The sequence below is a fragment of the Hyposmocoma kahamanoa genome, unplaced genomic scaffold (genome assembly GCF_003589595.1).
Source record: "Hyposmocoma kahamanoa isolate Upper Pololo Valley unplaced genomic scaffold, ASM358959v1 81, whole genome shotgun sequence".
NCBI lineage: Eukaryota > Metazoa > Arthropoda > Insecta > Lepidoptera > Cosmopterigidae > Hyposmocoma > Hyposmocoma kahamanoa.
This window is the reverse complement of record NW_020654080.1, coordinates 6,507,064-6,526,418: the sequence shown is the minus strand read 5'-3', so window position 1 is coordinate 6,526,418 and position 19,355 is coordinate 6,507,064.

Below are 19,355 nucleotides of genomic sequence, written 5' to 3'. Positions count from 1 at the left end.
CAGTACGGGAAAATTTTAATTCGAGTTGAGCTAGTATCAACTCTTAAGTGTTCATTGGAATAATATTATCTGGATCTAAATCACTTTAGCCGTGGTAGTTTAATTGTATGACTTGTAACGCCTCTCATTGTGGGAGGAGGCCTGTGCATAGCTGTGAGACTATTAAGGCTATATACAGGAATCACTTCACATATTATGTATATTTTGAATAAGTATCGCTAAAAGTAGATGGTTCAAAATTTGAACCAGAATCGCTCACAAATGTTTAAGTAAGTTAACAGTGTTAGGTATACATAACGTGACCATACGTCCCGCTTTAATCGGGACAGTCCCGCTTTGGAGCTTCGTGTCCTGCTATACCCAAAAGACTTAAAAATGTCCTGCTGTGACAAAACAAGACACACGTGAAAATAAATTTAATATAATGGCGCGAAAGTGAAGCATCAAGTAAGCCTTGTTATCCGGTTATTTTAGTTGTGCGTCGATACTGCACGTGCATTATTTTCGCCGGTGATGTGTGGTTGGAGGCGGCTGCCGTAAAATAGATTTAAAATCTGAACCTCACGTATTAAAGAAAATTTTCTCTTCCCTAAAAATATATAAAGCTACCCCATCAGAACATACAAGAATAATTCTTTTTTTACATTACATGTTTAGTCCTTTTTTTTAAAAAAAAAGAATCATTAAACATTTATCATAATTTTAAAACAATATAATAAATTTACCGGTGTCCCGCTTTGAGGAAAAAAAATGGTCACGTTAGGTATACACTCACAATATGTTTATTTTAAAATGAAAAGCCTTACTTTTGCTCCAAAAGTCTTCATTAGACTGATGCAACACTATTCGGTTCAGACCTCTGTATCGTTGTACACCATAAACATGCTTCTGCTACCGGAAGGTACAATAAATTACAGTCAGACTATAAAAAAGGGAGCGGAAACGGTTCGCGCGTTACACGACGAATTGGGCGTTAGGAAAGGTCAGTTTTAACTGGTTACAATACGTAACTCTAAATTCACTTTCGAGTCATCAAAGAACTAATAAGATAAATAAATTAGATAATGCATCGGTAGCGAAAGGTTCTTAAAACGCAATTATCTTGCTTGGCTTGCCTAAATGCGTACGAATTCCTTGTAATTTTAATTAATGATGTGATATTGAAACTTGTGACGCGAAAGATGATGTAGTGACTAGGATAGAATATGGAATGTAATAATGGAAGGTCGAACAGAAAGGTTGGATGTTAGTCCAATAACGATACATATTTATAGAGCGTGTGCCGTAGAGGGAATTATGTATAAAGGTCGACCTGGGCGTATTATATTTCAGCTAGATTGGGGATGTCCTTAAAACGAACATGTAAAATTGCGTATTTGAAAAAATTTTATGATATAATAAGCGCAAATTTGACCTCCTTCTCACCTGATGGAAAATGACGAAGAGGTCGACGATGGAGAATGCACACCTAAATAATATCTTTTTTGTATATAATACCAAGTGACTCGTACATTACAAAAATTCCCGCGCCCGGAACGCTTCCGCGACAGCCTGTAAGGCCTGAGTGTTACTGTCAAATAAGTAATACCCGACAAAATTAAAAGACGCATGATGCGGATGAAGCTTCATACTTGACATTGTCTTTTCAATTTGTTAGAGTATTACTTATTTGATAGTCATTGTTTCGGACGGATGTCGGTCGGAGAACGAGATTAGATCGCCTTGTTCGATTACACTGTAGGCGATATTCGAATAAGAGTGTATAGTTTGATGTGCTATGACTATACATTGGGCGTTTATGAGATCATGGAAATAATAAGTCTGAATCACTTCACATATTATATAGGTTTTGATGTACAGCGAGTGTTTGCGCAGTACGTCCGATTCATAGCAGGGGGGTTACTTTCGATCTCCGTCCGACATCCGTCCGAAACAATTACTGTCAAATAAGTAATATTTGACAAAATTAAAAGACAAGTATCCAGTATGAAGCTTCATTCGCATCACGCGTCTTTTCATTTGGTCAAGTATTGCTTATTTGGGAGTAATTGTTTCGGACGTAGATCGAGAGTAGCACCCGCTCCGAATCCGAGAAATGACGGTCCGAAATGTCACAGGGATCATTTTATCTCTAGGTGTACAACGCTATTCGTGTATTCTTGGATTCGAATTGGACTTAATGTGCAAGCGATCCGATGTGGGTAGTTTCTAGATTTGTATAGTTTCGAATTCGGAACGAATACGGATCGGATGCGGTGCGTAAACGGGCTTAGTAGGGTACGGTAGTAGCGCGGGAGATTTAATTTTATTATGTTCTTTCAGCATTTAGAACTTCTTATCTTACCGATGGTATATAATTCTTGCCATCGAGGTGAAAGGATTTGCCACTTAGAACTGTGAACAATATATGAAGAGGTTCAAGTTCGATTCCCGGTGGGACGGAATTGGGAACGTACTTGTTTGTGATGTGGGTGTTGTGGGAAATAATTTAATTGCTCTGGTACTATGGTACTCATAAGGCGGTCCCTAGTTCGGGAAGGTGATTGGAATAGTTGTCTGGAACGTTTTTACTATTATTATTATTTTAACTTACCATTTTTCTTCAATTATTTACCCTAGAGTAAACCTTAATTCATCTAGCGTCCTTTATAGTGGCAAGTAAGTAGACACTTAAGCGCATTGTCGTGTTGGCCGCCGACGTGTTATATACTTTGTAAGATTTATGACAAATCCTGATTTAAAGAGCATTTTTGTATTTTATAACATTGAATGTGAACGGGGATGGAATATGTGCGAAATCACGCTATAGCGATGCATTACATAAGCATTCGTGTCATAGCCTGTAGATAGAGATAGAAGGCTGCCACCTTACCTATTTCTACCGCCTAGTAATGTGAGCATACTGTGTTCCGGTTTGGGAAAGGGTCTCATAAAAAAAACCACGGAGAATGCGACATTACTAGAACGAACTCACAATACTGTATTTAATTTATTAGCCAAATGTGTGTATGTAACACGTATCTAAACATATATAAATACGTCGTCGACTGTACTATAAAAACTTGGAAAGTAGGCGGAAATTATATTTTCCTCTCTACTAGCTCAATTACTAATTCAAGTTTCAACTTCACCTTTATCCACTCTTTCCTTTATTTTATGACAAAGGCGAGTCATAAAATTCTGAAGGCACGGTCGCCTCCCGACTCTCTCAATACTCCCTCGGGTACGCACTGCTTCATAATTGCATTTGAAGCCCTCCTCCTCTACGATATTGCCTGCACTATGCACTCGAGCATTGGCCTTTATTGTTTGTAATACGTGTATTAGAATTTATTTTTTGATTGAACTTGTTCCTTATCACGACTTCTTCTTGCGACATCTTTTTTTTTACTTTTTTTAAACTTTTTTGTTACTTTAAATTAAATTCTATTTTGAGTTGCTTAAGAATAATAATTTTGATAATGCAGAAAGTTTGCTAGAAGTTATTTCATAATTATATGTAAATATACACCGTGTTTTTTTTTAAATGGGACTGTATGGGAAAATCCGAAACCATAGAAAGTACAAGGAAACTGTCTTAGAAACTATTAAATCTTTTTTTTTTTGTGAAAACAATTTTGGCTTAGTCAATTTTTTGGTCAAGCGTGACTTGCTTGTAAAAATGAATGAATTTTTTTTTAGTGCTGATCAACTCACTTTTATGTAAGGATCACTACGAAAAAATCGAGACAGTAGAAGTTTGTCAAATTTAATCAAATGTATTTCATCCAAAATGAGAACAAGAATTATTTTATTGTATTTTAAGAAAAAATCGGGGCAGCAAAAGTTGGTCTTAATTAATACAATTTTATTAATTTTGTAATGAAAAAATCTTTTTGTAATGAAAAACTCGGCGAAGCTAATAATGGATAGTAGCTTTTGTTAACATACTAACTAATAGAGTTGCAGATATCATTTTCTCCGTTAGAAGAACCTTAACACGTGAAAAAAAGCTAAAGTTAATACCCATAAAAAGAAAATTGCTAAAATCGCAGCATTTATATCGTGTTTCGACTTGTATTTACGTGCCCATAATAGCGAATACGACAAATAGAGCGAAAGACATGGATAAAGATTTATGTTGTTTGCGTTTAGCTTCCATTCTATTTCGGTTTACTTTTCATTTGATCCCCGTTTACTCAACCCATCTCTCTAGTTTTTTCAATTGTTTGTTTTCAAATATAAAACTCATTGTTATGAGAAATAATGGTAATAATATTTATTGATCATAACAACTATTAACACTGTATTCTAATAATGAAAACTGGTATACGTAATAAGGCCACATCTGCAAATTGACAAGTTTTCAGGACAGAGGTTTAATGGTGCTATAAAAATAATTAATTGATAACTTTTTTATGCTTAAATGGGAGAGTTATAAAGTTTCACAAATACATAATTTGTTTCATGTATGTAGTTCGTATTATTTTTATCACTTCTATGTGATAAAAACCCTTTAAACGTATGACCACATGTGGCCTTTATTATACTAAATGTATTGTCTAGTAGGAATCAACATTCGTGTAGGGGTTTATTTTATACCTATTAATTACTATCGATTGATTACCAACGTCATAACGGACTGTGATGGGTGATCTGTATAAAATACTATCCTATTTCGCTAAACAAACGTGAAATGCTTAGAGACTGAAGGCACGTACCTTACTGACCTTCGTCTTGCAGAGAATACCCACATGCCAATAAATAATAGACAAACAGATACACGCATATTACAATTGTCTGTCATAGTTTTCACCTATCTCTCTCAACCATTTTGTTTTATGAGACAAATCTGCTGTTCATAGATGGAAAGCGTTCACCCATATGGCCTTAAAACACCGTTGGTATAATGAAAAAATAAAGACCACATCTGCAAAATGACAATTTCAGAGTAAAGATTCTCGAAATTAATCGACAGCCTTTTTAATGCTAAAAATTATTATTTTCACTTTCCTCTATCAACTATTTTGTGTTACGTATGACTTTATTGCGACAAGGGTACGAAATTAAGAGTTATATTCAATTTCGTCATTCAGTACCTACCAAAATCATTCAAATGTTAAAATCAATCCTAAATTTATTTATGCATTGGTTGTTAATAAATTATTAGTAACTATATCCCTCAAATTTTATTTAATTAGTTTTTGGGCAGTCAGTTGCTGAAGACACTGTAAATACCATGTCCAAGCAAGTATGGCCGTAACGCCGTCGTCAGAGCAGTCGAAATCCGCAAAAGGTTCAAATACGCCAACCACTGCTAGACTTTTATGCATTTTACGGCGAAAACCGTGAATCCTTTGGGACCACAGGCGAAACTACTCGTTAAGTAGCTTTCAATTCACATCGTTGAAGCCTCCGGTGGGGGCTGGCAGCTACTAATACCAAAGAATCCTAATCTTAGTCATACAAAGGGGAAAGGATTAACTTTTCTACTATATAAACTAGAGGTAGAAAGCCTTTATTCTTTGTTGCCTTTCTTGTGTGTGTTTAGTTTTACGTTAAACAATGATTTTTTTAAATCGCTGATTATATCTTATAGCCTTACGTACATTTTATTTAAATAAACTGCTTGATATTAAAAATATAGGAAATGGAACTATTTTTTTGTTTCGGATCTAAGTCGCGTGTATTTGTTTTTCAATCAAACCAAAGGCCCGAAACGTTGGTTTGTTTGTTGTTTCATTTCCTATATGTAACAATCACGAAAACCTAAGAACTCGATATCAAAAATATATGTTACCTATTCTTTTTATCAGAAAAACCTAGAACATTTTTAAACTCAATTCGAAATTTCAATTTGCTGTTTGTGCCTTTCTGCACTATTGTTCACTGCAAAGTATACTCTGCTGCGTATTATGAAGTCTGTTAATAATACTCAACTGAATCGATAAAAAATGCCTACTAGCATGTTTTCGCTTAGGGACTTGCAGACAATAAATCACACACAGAACATGCCGTCACAATGATAGATGTGTTGGTTGTCTATGAATCCCATGTAACATTCTTGTATCCGTGGTTGGAATAGACATTTTTTACTTTGAATGCTTACACGACGACCTCGGTGGCTTGGCTATTACTAGGCATCCAAGGATGTCAAATAGTTTAATTGATTACATGGAACAATAAGGGCGCGTGTACACGCTGAGAAATTCGACGTATCTGCTACTGAAAAGATGAGAATGGTCTTGAACACGACAAGAACTTTGTCGGATCTAGCCACGAAAACATGACGTGTCTGTTGCAGACGAGAAAATGATGAATATGTACGCAATACGAATGCGTTCGGACAGATGTATGTACGGTAAAATGTGTTCGACGCATTACGAGTCTTCCAGCTGTAGCTGTCGTTTTACTACTGCCTACCTTAGTAGGGGGTAGTAAAACGACAGCTACAGCGGGTTTTGCTTACAACACCCGTCCATGCCCATAAACGTTCGTTTACTGACAATGCACCTCACCCCGTCCCATACAATAGCGGCAGAGCGCGTCGTGTCGGGGGTAGACAAGATTTTTTTATTGTCGACGGCGAGGCACTGTAGTTCGTGTGTAGAAACGACATTTTTCTTCTTGCATAGCCCCAGCGACTTTTCTTAGCTTGAGTGTCCTAACTCAAGAGGACTGCTAATCAAAATACAGGACAGCGTAGTCGGGTATTTAGTACCTATGGTACACCAGGTGTCGCGACGAGTACCAGACAACAATTTTTGAAACTAATTTGTTTTTTTTTTTCGAAATGCAATTGATCAAAGATACACTAATTTCTAGTGATAACATACAAATCAACTAGATGGCGCTTATTGCACAGATTTTTACGGATACTGCAGATTATTCTTTTATTTTGTTTAGGATTAACGTCATTTACCCCTAATAGCAAGCGCTATTTAATAAATTAGTTTGTAACACAATGCCATCCATTGACACGATACATAGAGTATATAACCAGAAACAGAGACGAAATAAGGGCCATTCATTCCTGGTAACTCATCAGTGATACATCACTTATAAATATCAACTCTCGTTTGCACTGAAATATAAACAGCGCCAAGTGTACGCCTGGTAATCTACCTCAAACTCGAAAATTTTTTGTCGGAAATAACGTTTGTTTGAATTTTCATTACACCGAAAACCGAATTATAACGAAACAGTCGTTCTTTCAGGATATGTTGAATGTTTATCGCAAAGACACGATTAGATTCGATTAGGTTAGGTTAAGTTAGGTTTAAAAGAAGAAAAACATTTTCCTCTCCAAATTACTTTCGAGGTTATTAAATTTCGACCAAACGTTATTTCTAGAAAATGTCATTTCGGATTACTGTTAGGTAACCTGGACGAAATTTGCAAGATTACATATTTAAAAGATATTTAGTATTTAATTACCGATGAAATTTGATTCCGTTTGTTTTGTAACGTTTTTAACGTTTTGCTGAATCAAATTCAATCAGAATCAAATTTCATCGGCAATTAAATATTAAATATCTTTTAAATATGTAATTTATAGCAAAGCTCAAGTTAACTGGTCGATTTGAAGTGAAACAATTGACGACACTCGTCAATTGTTTCGAATTCGGGCTGGCCAATCGGAGCGCAGTTGTCATCGTAATGATATGGCAGAATAGTTTTCGAACAAATGAAATGACATTTCGTCTCTATTTCTGGTTATATACTCGATGACATGATATGATCAATATTTAAATAATATTACAGGGATAAAACTGACTACTTACTTATTTTATGTTAAACAGGAATTAATTGATATCCATTTATATGACATAAACTACTTACAAGACCAGCGCCATCTAAATATAATATGAGAATTTGACCTTTTTCAGAATTACGATCAGTAGTATGGATAGTAGCAGACCTCGTGAGTTATTGGTTCATGTTGATAGTGAACTGCTATTGCAATCTTTAGTATAATATAGCAGCGACGAAGGGCTGAACAGTCCATTAGATATTATAGATTTTGTATGCTTACACGACGGGTTAAAATTATTTATCAAAGTTTGTGGTATGAACATTCAATACAGACCAGTGATTTGAAGAGCTTTAATTAAAGATGCTGGCATTAATTGAGGGAATAACTCCCCAAAATATGTTTAGTAAAAATTGGCATCTCACTCATTAGAACTTTCAATTAAGCGGCGAAATTAATAAGTAGGTAACTATTTTTTTTATAATATTAAGGGAGAGGACGAACAAGTCGTGCGCCTGACGGTAAGCTACACGTCTAATTATAACAGTTACAGTGTCACTCAGAGCTTTAAATCACAAAGATCTGAGGGGCACTGCCACTGCGCCCGTCACCCTGAGACTTGAGTTGACAAGTCCGATGCGCCTGTAATTTCACCAGCACCCTTACACTTCAAAACCGGAACACAGTAATGCTAACATTACTGCTTGATGGCAGAAGTAGGTTAGGTGGCAGCACTATCCGTTGCCTCCTTCAAAGCACCTTTTAAGAAATTTTTATTATTTTCGCATGTGTCTAACAGCACTGGTAGTCGTGCTGTGCCTTCTACATTTTACTGTTAGTTTTAATATACCTACCACAAACTAATAAGTACACAATACACGCACGGTCAGTTTTGGTTTTATCACATCCCACCTACTCTACACGTACACCCATTTTTATAGCATTATTTTTTACTTTTTGATTTGCATTTAAGTCTTGATTTACGCCTAGTTAAGTCTATTGTATTTTTTTTATGTTTTATTATTATTTTATCTGCTTAGACGAAGCGACATCATCATCCTTGTTATATATTCGGCTTCACTGAAAACCAGCGTAACAAGGTGTTTTCACACGTCTTGTTACAAAAAGCTGAGTGGAGACCTTTTCGGTTACTTTTAAATGTAATTCTTTTATTTTGTATTTATCATAACATTATTTTATTTTTGTTATCGTTCTGTCATATATATTTTGTCATAAGTTTACCAAATAAACTACTTTTCTTTTTTTCTTTCTTTACTACCCTGGATGAATTCTTTCACTAGGAGCACTACTGCTACTAAAAAACAAACAAGTAACATTTTTGAGAAACCGACAAAATAAACAATAAAGAAAAACGTACGAAATAAAACTAAAATCGCTATTCAAATTCAATTTTATCAAATAAACTTTTGCCATATGGTATGGCCAGGGCCACGTATGCCATTTAAAAGAATCTATTTTTCACATTTAGAGATTTATTTTATTTGATATGTGGTGTAAAGATCAAACAAAATACTGTCAAAGATTGTTCAGTATGCATAGACAATCGAAATTATACAAGGCTTCCTTTCCTTGCAGCCAGGGCTGTGCTAAATACGTCCTTGTCTTCATTAAAATATACATTATAAAATTATTTCTTATACTTATAATTTCATTCGAACCCTTTATATATTATAGCTACGTCCGTCTAGTGCCCGTCGAACATTCGTGATAGCCTGGATCGATCATGACCTATGCGTAACGTGATAGGGTCAAATTATTCGATAACATGTTCGATCCTTTAGCGGGTCACTCGTTGCTCACGATACTTCCATATGGCGTTGAAAAGTGTCCAATTGTACAAATTAGCTTTCATTCCTTGCTGCTGATAGGTAATGTGTATAAAGTTAAATGCATCATTGATAAACTACACTAGTGACACTAAAATTTCTTTCTAGGAAAAGTAACTCCTACAAAAAAAAAATAGTCAACAGAAAATTTAATCTTATTTCAAAATTACTTATTTATTTTTCATTAATATTAGCTAGTGCACACATAACTAATCACAACATAACGAAAAATAGATTGAACTTACAAAATTTCCATATAATGGACACTACGCCACAGAGCAATTAGGATGCATGATTAATAAACTCATTGACCCGTTAACCCGTTGATCGATTGCTTGACTTTTTGGTTCGATCGAACGAAGGTTCTATCGAATGCTCGATCGAACACATTTACGACCCAAACGGAGAGTGAGAAGGCGAACCGTGTCCTGAGGGGACTTCACGTGAGAGTGAACAAGGCGACAATAATATTATCAATTCCCGACTGCGTGTTATGTGAATTGTTGAATAATCTTTAAAATTATAGTAGTAACATCGAATATGATCCTTGAAACACTAAAATGATCGCGTTATATAGAAGCTCATAACCCGAGTTATCGGGTCACAGGTGCTGTTCGAATCATTTTGATCCGATCGAACACGATAGGCACATGTCTACTTTTATCATGAAAGTCATAAAATGGCTCAATACATATCCGCGTTCCATCATAAGATGGATATTGATATAATGTCTAAGAATTATCTGCTGGTACCTTGGGGTGATGAGGGTGCGGTGGCTCAGCGCCGCCGGCCACTGCTCTTACGCAAGCACGTCATTCGTACAGTACATGCCGTGAACGCGCCTACCGTTCGCGCTATACGTCTGATTAGGGGCATTCGCTTAAAGCGAGGTATATATATGTAGGGAGACTTGTAATTTTTTAGAATTAGAATATTTATAGTAATATCATAATTAAATATATTTATAATTATTGTTTATATAAGCGTGTTGGCTATTTAGCTGTAAGTTTCTAATGTGAATGAATAAATAAATAAATAAATAAAAATAACTACATGAAACAAATTATGTACCGACGCCGGAAAGCGATCTTGTCGTATCTCGAAAAATAGGACTTTACACCGGGGCCGAAAAACGATTTAAAAAAAATTTCTTTTTAATTTGCATTAGTAGAAAGTCAATTTTAAAGTATGATTATATACATCCTACTTTAAAATTGACTTTCTACTAATTCAAATTAAAGAGAAATATTTTTTTCATGCAGAATCTGAGATGGGCCATCTTTTGAACCGCATCGCACTGCTGGGTCTTAGAAGGCTACTCTTCCGAACATGTGGCGATAGATTTTCAGCCGGAGTTCCTCAGGGTTCCGTACTGTCTGCAACTCTCTTTCTGCTGCATATCAATGATATGTTAATTCCAGGTAACTTCGTATGCTGATGACAGCACAGTTGTAGATAGATACTTGACCAGTGGAAGGGTCAATGGAGAGGAAATCCAGTCTTGTCGAGAGTCCATGATTAGCCGTTTAGATTTGCACTCCAGGCAGTTTCTGAGTGGGGCAATGCGTATCTTGTCAAATTTAACGCTACCAAAACGCAGGCATGTCTATTCTCCACAAAACGGAGTGCCTTTGAGCTGACTCCGACTTTTCGTGATATATCCATACCGATAGCCGACTGTCTTCAGCTACTTGGAATGGACCCGTCGTCCAATTTGAACTTCGGCAGATACATTGAATCCATGGCCAAAAATGCAGCAAGGAAGCTTGGGATCCTTTCCAGGGTGAGGCGTTTCTTTACACCGGAACAGTTGCTTCAGCTGTATCAAGCACAAGTCCGATCGTGCATGGAGTACTGCTGCCACCTTTGGGATGACTCTACTACATATCAACTGGCCACTTTGGATTCAATTGACAACCGTGCCAAGAGACTTATAGGTGACTCGGAATTAGAGGAGGCGAAGCTGCAGAGCCTTCAAGGCTGTAACCGTCGTAAAGTTGCCTGCTTATCGGTGCTTTACAGGATATATCACGGAGAGTGTGCGATGGAATTACACGATTTAATTCCGCCTTCCCCTTTCCATCACCGGGGGACTAGGCGTAGGCTTGGGTTCCACCCCTATGTTGGGGATATTCCAAAGACTCGCACGAAGCGTTACGCTTCCACATTTACATGGCGAACGGCTACGGAGAGGAATTCCCTGCCTACAGATTTTTCCCTGAACGTTATAACTTGGGTCTTTTCAAGGCGAGAGTGAATAGGCATTATTTAGGTGTGCAAAAAAAAAGGTGTGCATGCTCCATCATCGACTTCATCGTCACTTTCCATCAGGTGAGATGGAAGTCAAATGCGCACTTATATTTTATAAAAAAAAAGCTTACAACTATCCGAAAATCTCCATCGGAACAAAATTGTTCTTACTCCGACCTGAGTCTAAAGCCTATTCAAAGACTTTCAGATCGACCATGACAATTCAAACTAAGACACAGATGAAAAAAAACCGTCATACCATTAGCTGAACACTAGGAAAGTATTTTAAGGGTGAATATCAACAAATGCATTTTATTGTAAATTTTGGTGGCGCAATTATTTGTTTAGATTTTCCAGTATCCGAGACTCGTTTGCAATAAAATGAAACATTTCATTTATATATACGTGACCGGGACATAACCCTTTCCATTAATTTCAGAGATATAAGCAATTATAGAAACGCCACCAAAACGCTTATCGGTTGCACCAGAATTGAATATTGCCACCAAACTTGGAATATGTATAAAAACAAAGACAATTAAGTAAATTTAATTGTTTCTTTAAATTTATTTATGATAAAAATTTGTTTGCCCCTTTAATACGACACACACTTGGAATTTTCTTCTGCTTTTTCTTTTTAATATCATGTGACGGGACGAACGAGTCATGCGCCTGATGGTAAGCTACACGCCTGTCCATAACAGTGGCAGTGCCATTCAGAGCTTTAAATATGCAAAGATCTGAGGAGCACTGCCACTGCGCCCGTCACCCTTAGACGTAAGTTGGCAAGTCCCATGTGCCTGTAACTTCACCAGCACCCTTACACTTCCAAACCTAACTATGCTAACATCACTGCTTGGCGGCATAAATAGGTAAGGCGGCAGTACTTCCCTAGATTTTAGGGATTGAGTTCATTATTGCTTTAATTGGCAGTTGAAGAACTATGATACACAACGCCATCTCTACGAATGTTTCCTAAACATAAGTTGTAGAAACCCAAATGTTTACCATGAGGACATACGGTAGGTTTGTCCGGACATTGAGGCTTGATAAGGCATCATCATCATTCACAGCCTGATTTCACCCACTGCTGGGTATAGGCCTCCCGAAGTTTGTGCCATCCATCACGGTCCCGTGCTAGCCGCATCCATTGACGCCCCGCAACGCGTACTATGTCATCGACCCACCTTGCAACAGGGCGCCCAACGCATCTTTTGCCCATCCTCGGCCACCAATCAGTCGATGTCTAGCTCGGCCTTGCCTAGCTAGGTGTCCCGCCCATCCCCATTTGAGTTCCATGATTCGAGTTCCAGCATCCTGGGCTTTCGTCCATCGTCGGATCTCAACGTTCGGAACTCGGTCTACAAGGCTGATGCCGAGCATAGTGCGCTCCATGTCCCTCTGTGCGACTCTCAACCTGTATACAGTCTCCTGAGTGAGCGTCCACGTCTCGTCGCCATACGTCACGGTGGGCAGAACACATTGATTAAACAAGCGGGTCTTCAGATACTGTGGAACCTTACCTGATTTAAGGATGTCACCTAAATTGCTAAACGCAGCCCATCCCAGCTGGATTCTTTTTGAGATCTCTTTAGGTTGATGCTCTTTGCCAAAGGACAGAACATGTCCGAGACAGACGTACTGATCGACTCTCTCCAGCGTCTCATTTCCCACCGTGGCAGTAGTATTTGACGGACTGGAGATATTCGCCATAATCTTCGTCTTGGACATATTCATCCTTAGGCCAACTCTCAAAGAAGCATCATATAGTTGTTCCAGCATCCTTTGGAGATCGTCGAAACTTGCAAATAGCACGAAATCGTCCGCGAATCTTAGGGGAGATAAATGGTGTTACACCATTGATGTTAATGCGGCGGTTATCCCATTTAAGGGTTTTTACGATATACTCAAGTCCTCGCCGGATTGGAACGGGATTAGTTAAATCGTGAACTCGTACCTGCAGAGTGGCTGAACGGTAGAGCTCCCGGAGCACATCCACGTAGTGGGAATTGATGTGGCAGCGATGAAGAGCGTGGTACACGGCCCAATGTTTCGTCAAGTTATCTGGTAAATGGTCAAAATCTTCGTAAAAAGTTTATAAATCTGAGAGAGCAAGCCAATCGGCCGATAATTGCTAAGTTTTGCAATATCGCCTTTTTTGTGGATGATGGTGACGATGGCATTCTTCCATTGCTCTGGTGTTCGAACTTCATGAAGAACTTTGTTGAAAAGTTTCACAAGCACTTTTACCACAGGATTTCCTCCTGCTTTAAGTAGTTGGACTGAAACACCATCATCTCATCATCATCAGATATGGTGTTGATAAGGCACTGAGTACTAATTTAGAGTTATTACTTTTTCTTCAAATAACCTGAAGAAAATTCATGTTACTAAAAAAGGCTTCATATACTAAAGAATGAGCCAGTCTTTTTGAACAATTTCGTAATGTGTACGTTTAATTTGAATATTATTATCGGTAGCTTTTAACGCCAGATGATCGAATCAATGTCAGTAATGTCATTCCCAAACGACACTGATTGTTCTGTAGATGTCTTTAAAAATCCTCTAACTCCATCCGAGGCACCCGCGATTATTGCGAGTGTGGCCATGGCAAGGTTGCCCAGGAGTTGGAGGATTATTAAATAGAACTGCAGATCAAAGTGTCATTTGGGAACAACATTACTGATATTGATTCGTTTATCTGGCATTGAAACCTGCCATTGATAATATTAAAATTAAACCTGTAGAAAATAACGAAATTGTAGAAAAAGGCTGACCCTTTCCTGGTAACATGAATTTTCTTCAGGTTGTAAATAAATTTTATTGAATGTCAAGATATTTCACCACTATGATATTCAATTATTTTTTGTGAAATTACTCCAGTAGTTAGTTATAATTGTACCAAGTGTTATTTCTTCAGGTTATTTGGAAAAAAGTAACTGTGCCTTATTTTGCATCAAGCCTCAATGTCTCGATAAACCCACCGCATGTCCTCATGGTAAACATTTGAGTTTCTAAAATTTATCTTCAGAAAACATTTCTGGGGATAGCGTAGTTTATCGTAGTTATTCAACTGCCAATGAAAACAACAATGAACTAAATTTTCGTATTTGACGTTCTCAACAAAATCATTTAATCAATGATATCACCGTTAATTTATGTAAAATACAAATTTAAAAGATCGCTAAGGTACAAATAGATCAAAAAGCAATTAAGTAATTTTTGGTTATCTGAAAAATTATGAATAACACTATCTTTCTTAAGTTTATTGGGACAAATAAACCACAATACTTTAAAACCATTTTCGAAAGTGAACGTTATATTCAAAAATATCTTAACAATTTAAAATTTGGTGGCGTTTTTAAGTTAAGGTGGTAACACAAACGCCACCAAAACCACCAAATTTGAGCCACGTAAGATGAAATCTTAAAAAATAAATTACGGGAAAAAAAAGTAAAAGCAAAAAAAAATCAAACCGAGACGATTAAATTGTGATAAAGTAATGACAAAATTAGTCTCTTAATTTGGTTTCAGAATACGACCTTAGGATAAAACAAAAATTGAGCCCAAATGGAGCCAGGAAAGCTGAATATTTTTTGTTCCACGTGGCACCATATAATTACTTTTTTGGCGGGAAAAGGAACACAGTGCCCATGTTTTTCGCTGCCAGGTACAAATACACGACTGAGGCTTGCGCGGGGCAAGAACGTAATGGTTTTTAGTTAAACTACTTACTAGTTGCAAATAGTTGAATATTTGCCACCAAAACTAAAATTTTTGCGTGGACAAAGTTTGATCAAGTACCCAGTCTCCCACATACTGGTAATTGCAATACTTTCAATGATTTTAGTTAGTGCTTCTAATAGTGAATAACATACATGGAATTGTTTTTCTTAAAAGCGTACACATTTTACCTGAACGACTATTTCATACAATGAAACAGAAGTCCACTTTCTGCGACCAGCACCACACCAGCAAAATTGAAAATCGAGTCATTAATATTTTTTATTAATTATATTGTACAATAAATTTTCTGAAATTCTTGCCCTAAACTCATTTTACGTCTAATTAAACTATAAAAAATAAATCATTAATATTTCTTCACTTTACACCTGGTTTCTCAGCCTGGACTCGCAAAATTTACGCATGAGATATTCACCCTTAAATATCAATTACAAAATACATTTTTGGGTAGTAATTGAAATACAAATACAGAGTACGTATTTGTATTTTCAATTATAGGTAATCAAATACTGCCCAACCCTGCTTGCAGCTTTGGAAATGGCTCTTCGTCGAATGAAAGGGGAGCGAGTCATTAGAAGCATCGATAAAGGGGCACGAAAAAAAAACTTGAGATTCCTTATTACGGTCTATCTTGGACGACAGAAAATCGATTCGCTTTCCTTTATTATCGTTATGTTTGAACTTAGATTAAATTGAACAAATTTACGAATTATTACAAAATACGCACTTGTATTGTTGATTATTTGTTACCGTTATATTAATTGAAATGCTAATTGTGGCATAAATGTTTGTAAACGTAATAAAACTAAGTATAATATGTTCTCATTGCGATCGCTGAACACCAAATGTGTTCTATCGTGTGAATGTCCATCCTACTCATGTAAGTAGCTTTGCAACTGTGCCTACATAATGTTATGACCAGTAGAACAACATAGAATAGAACGAAAGGGAGTCTAGGTATATCATTACATCAATAAGGAACTATTAAATAAGAGTAGCAATAGAGCTCCTTGTGAAAGAGTTAATCCAGGGTAGTACTGTCACCTTACCTATTTCTGCCGCCAAGTAGTAATGTCAGCATTACTTGTGTTCCAGTTTTGAAGGGTAAGGGTGCTGGTGAAATTACAGGTACTTAGGGCGTCAACTTATGTCTCAGGGCGCAGTGGCAGTGCCCCTCAGATCTTTGCGATTTAAAGCCCTGAGTGTCAGTACAACTGTTATGGATAGACGTGTAACTTATACGAGTACCCATCAGGCGCATGATTGTTCGTCTTAATTTTGTATTGATTTCTAAGGTCTAAAACAAATTTCTGCGTGAAATTTCCAATTGCGGTAAATGTGATTTCAGAAATTATTTTTTAATTCATTATATCGAGTTGTTTTAGGGTTTTCACGTATAATAGTTTTTTTCAAACAAACCAACGTTTCGGCCCCTTTCGAGGTCCCAGTCAGCGGTGACTAAGGTCGTTTCAACATGCCGGGAATCGAACCCGGTACCTCCTCATCCAGCGCCTACATTGCAAACCGTTAGGGACGAGGTCATCAATAATATTTTTGCACAGCAAATTCAGTAATGAACGAAATACGCCAAATGTTTACAATACGGCTAAACGGTGCAAAAATTATTCTTGCATACAAAGAAAGCTTACTGAAACAAGAAAATAATAGAATCAGCGGCAAACACCAAACCCTAATCCTCGGTTTACGATTCGACGCGTTGAACCCGGTTAATCCGCCGATACCAATTAACTGCTAAATAAACCACTTAACACAAACACGATTTTACAAATATATCCGTTAAACTTTCCAGAGGCTTTCAATCTGGCCACTTTCGGAGTTTGATTTTCAATGATTAAAATTTACCATAAACGTTTTTTACAATCTTTCTGAAGATTTTTTTTTTTATAATAATAGGTGACGGGACGAACCAGTCGTGCGCCGGGTGGTAAGCTACACGCCTATCCATAACAAATATTTGAATAATCGCAAATATCTAAGGGCACTGCCACTGTGCCCAACAAACACTTGAGACAATTTTTTTTAATCTTTCCGGTAGTTCAAATGGAAGCATGACGTTTTATATACTATACTGTGCATGTTAACACGTCTATGATTTAGTAGCAGTAGAGCTCCTTGTGAAAGAGTTCGTTCAAGGAAGTACGTTATTATTAACGTTCTGTAAAATAACTGCTATTGCCATATAAATAACAAGTTTAACTCCTTTACTAAGTGATGCGATTTTTACCCTAGTGAAAACTGAATTAAAAAGTAAAAGGAGTGTGGCCGAATGTCGAACATTCGGCCATACTATTCGGCCTTATTAGCAGACGTATGAAAATTGGAACGAAAAATACCGCATATTAAATTTTATTACGATTAATATTTTTGTACAACGAAACAAAAAAAGATACTTTAATTTTTACGCGTATAATTAAAATTTATGAGTTAACCTCTAAAGGCCTCGTGTACACCAAAATGTACATAATATGTGAAGTGATTCAGACCCAGACAATATTATTCCTTTAATCACGTAAAAGGTCCGGTAATGAAAATAACTCATTCAAATTTAGCGCTATACATTCTGTTATATGACCATAGGATACCCTATGGTCATATAACAGATCGATAGATAGATAGATAGATAAACACTTTATTCACTCATATAACACAAATACAGATTTAGCATAGAAGAAAAAACAAAACATGATTGTCATAGCAGTGAAACGGCGCTGACTCAGCATATGCCAAAATTTCCTAAGGCGCTGGTTTTCAGTCAGAACCAACGAGAGGGATTAAGTTATTAGAAAGCAAAAATATAACGACTATGAGTAAAGTTATACATTGACAATAATAATATACATAGTAAAGTGTAAATAGTGCATCTAAAATAACCTGTTTGACATATAAGTGCATGAGCAAATGTGAATATAATTATAGCTGTAGGTGTAAGTTATGACTGTAAAGAGGATTTAATGTTGTGTAATGTAATTAGTATTATAATATAATTATACACATAATAAGAATAGATCAAAGCAACAACAAAATTCGATTCTAGACAGACTACGTTAAAGAATAAAAACACACTACACAGATTTTTGAAGTGAGAGTAGGTGTTGCCGGTACAGTGCTTTGAATTTGGGTTTGGATGTCTTCAGATCTGTAGATACCTACAGAAAAAAAATCTTACAAAACTGAGAGCATATTTGCTTGGACTTGAGGCTTGTAATAATATTTAATACATAGTAATGTACATTAGGCGTTTAATAACGCTTTTTAGTAGTAATAGAAGTGGGTAGGCAGTTTTCATTTGACATGCGACTTATGATGATGTTACCTCACCTATTTCTGCCGTCAAGCGGTAATGTGAGCATTTCTGCGTTCCGGCTTAGAAGGGTAAGGGTGTGTTGAAATTACGGGCACATGGAACTTGTCATAAAATCTTTACAACTTGTCCATAAGATCTTTGCAATTTAAAGCTCTGAATGGCACTTCAACTGTTATGGATAGGCGTGTCGCTTACCACCGGGCGCACGACTTGTTCGTCCCGTCACTTCGTGTCATAAATAGAACGTACATATACCTATGTTACATTTCCTTTGATGTTTTAGATAAAGAAGCGAAAAATTGCGCTTTCGCAAACATCTGTATCCTATGTTAAGCATTAATAAAATTTACATAATAATCTACTGTGTTTTTCTCATTCCTTCCTCCTGTTATTAGGTCAAAATTAAATCAAGTCTGCAAGACTCCGTTGTGGGTCAGAGGATGCCAGCAGGATAGCG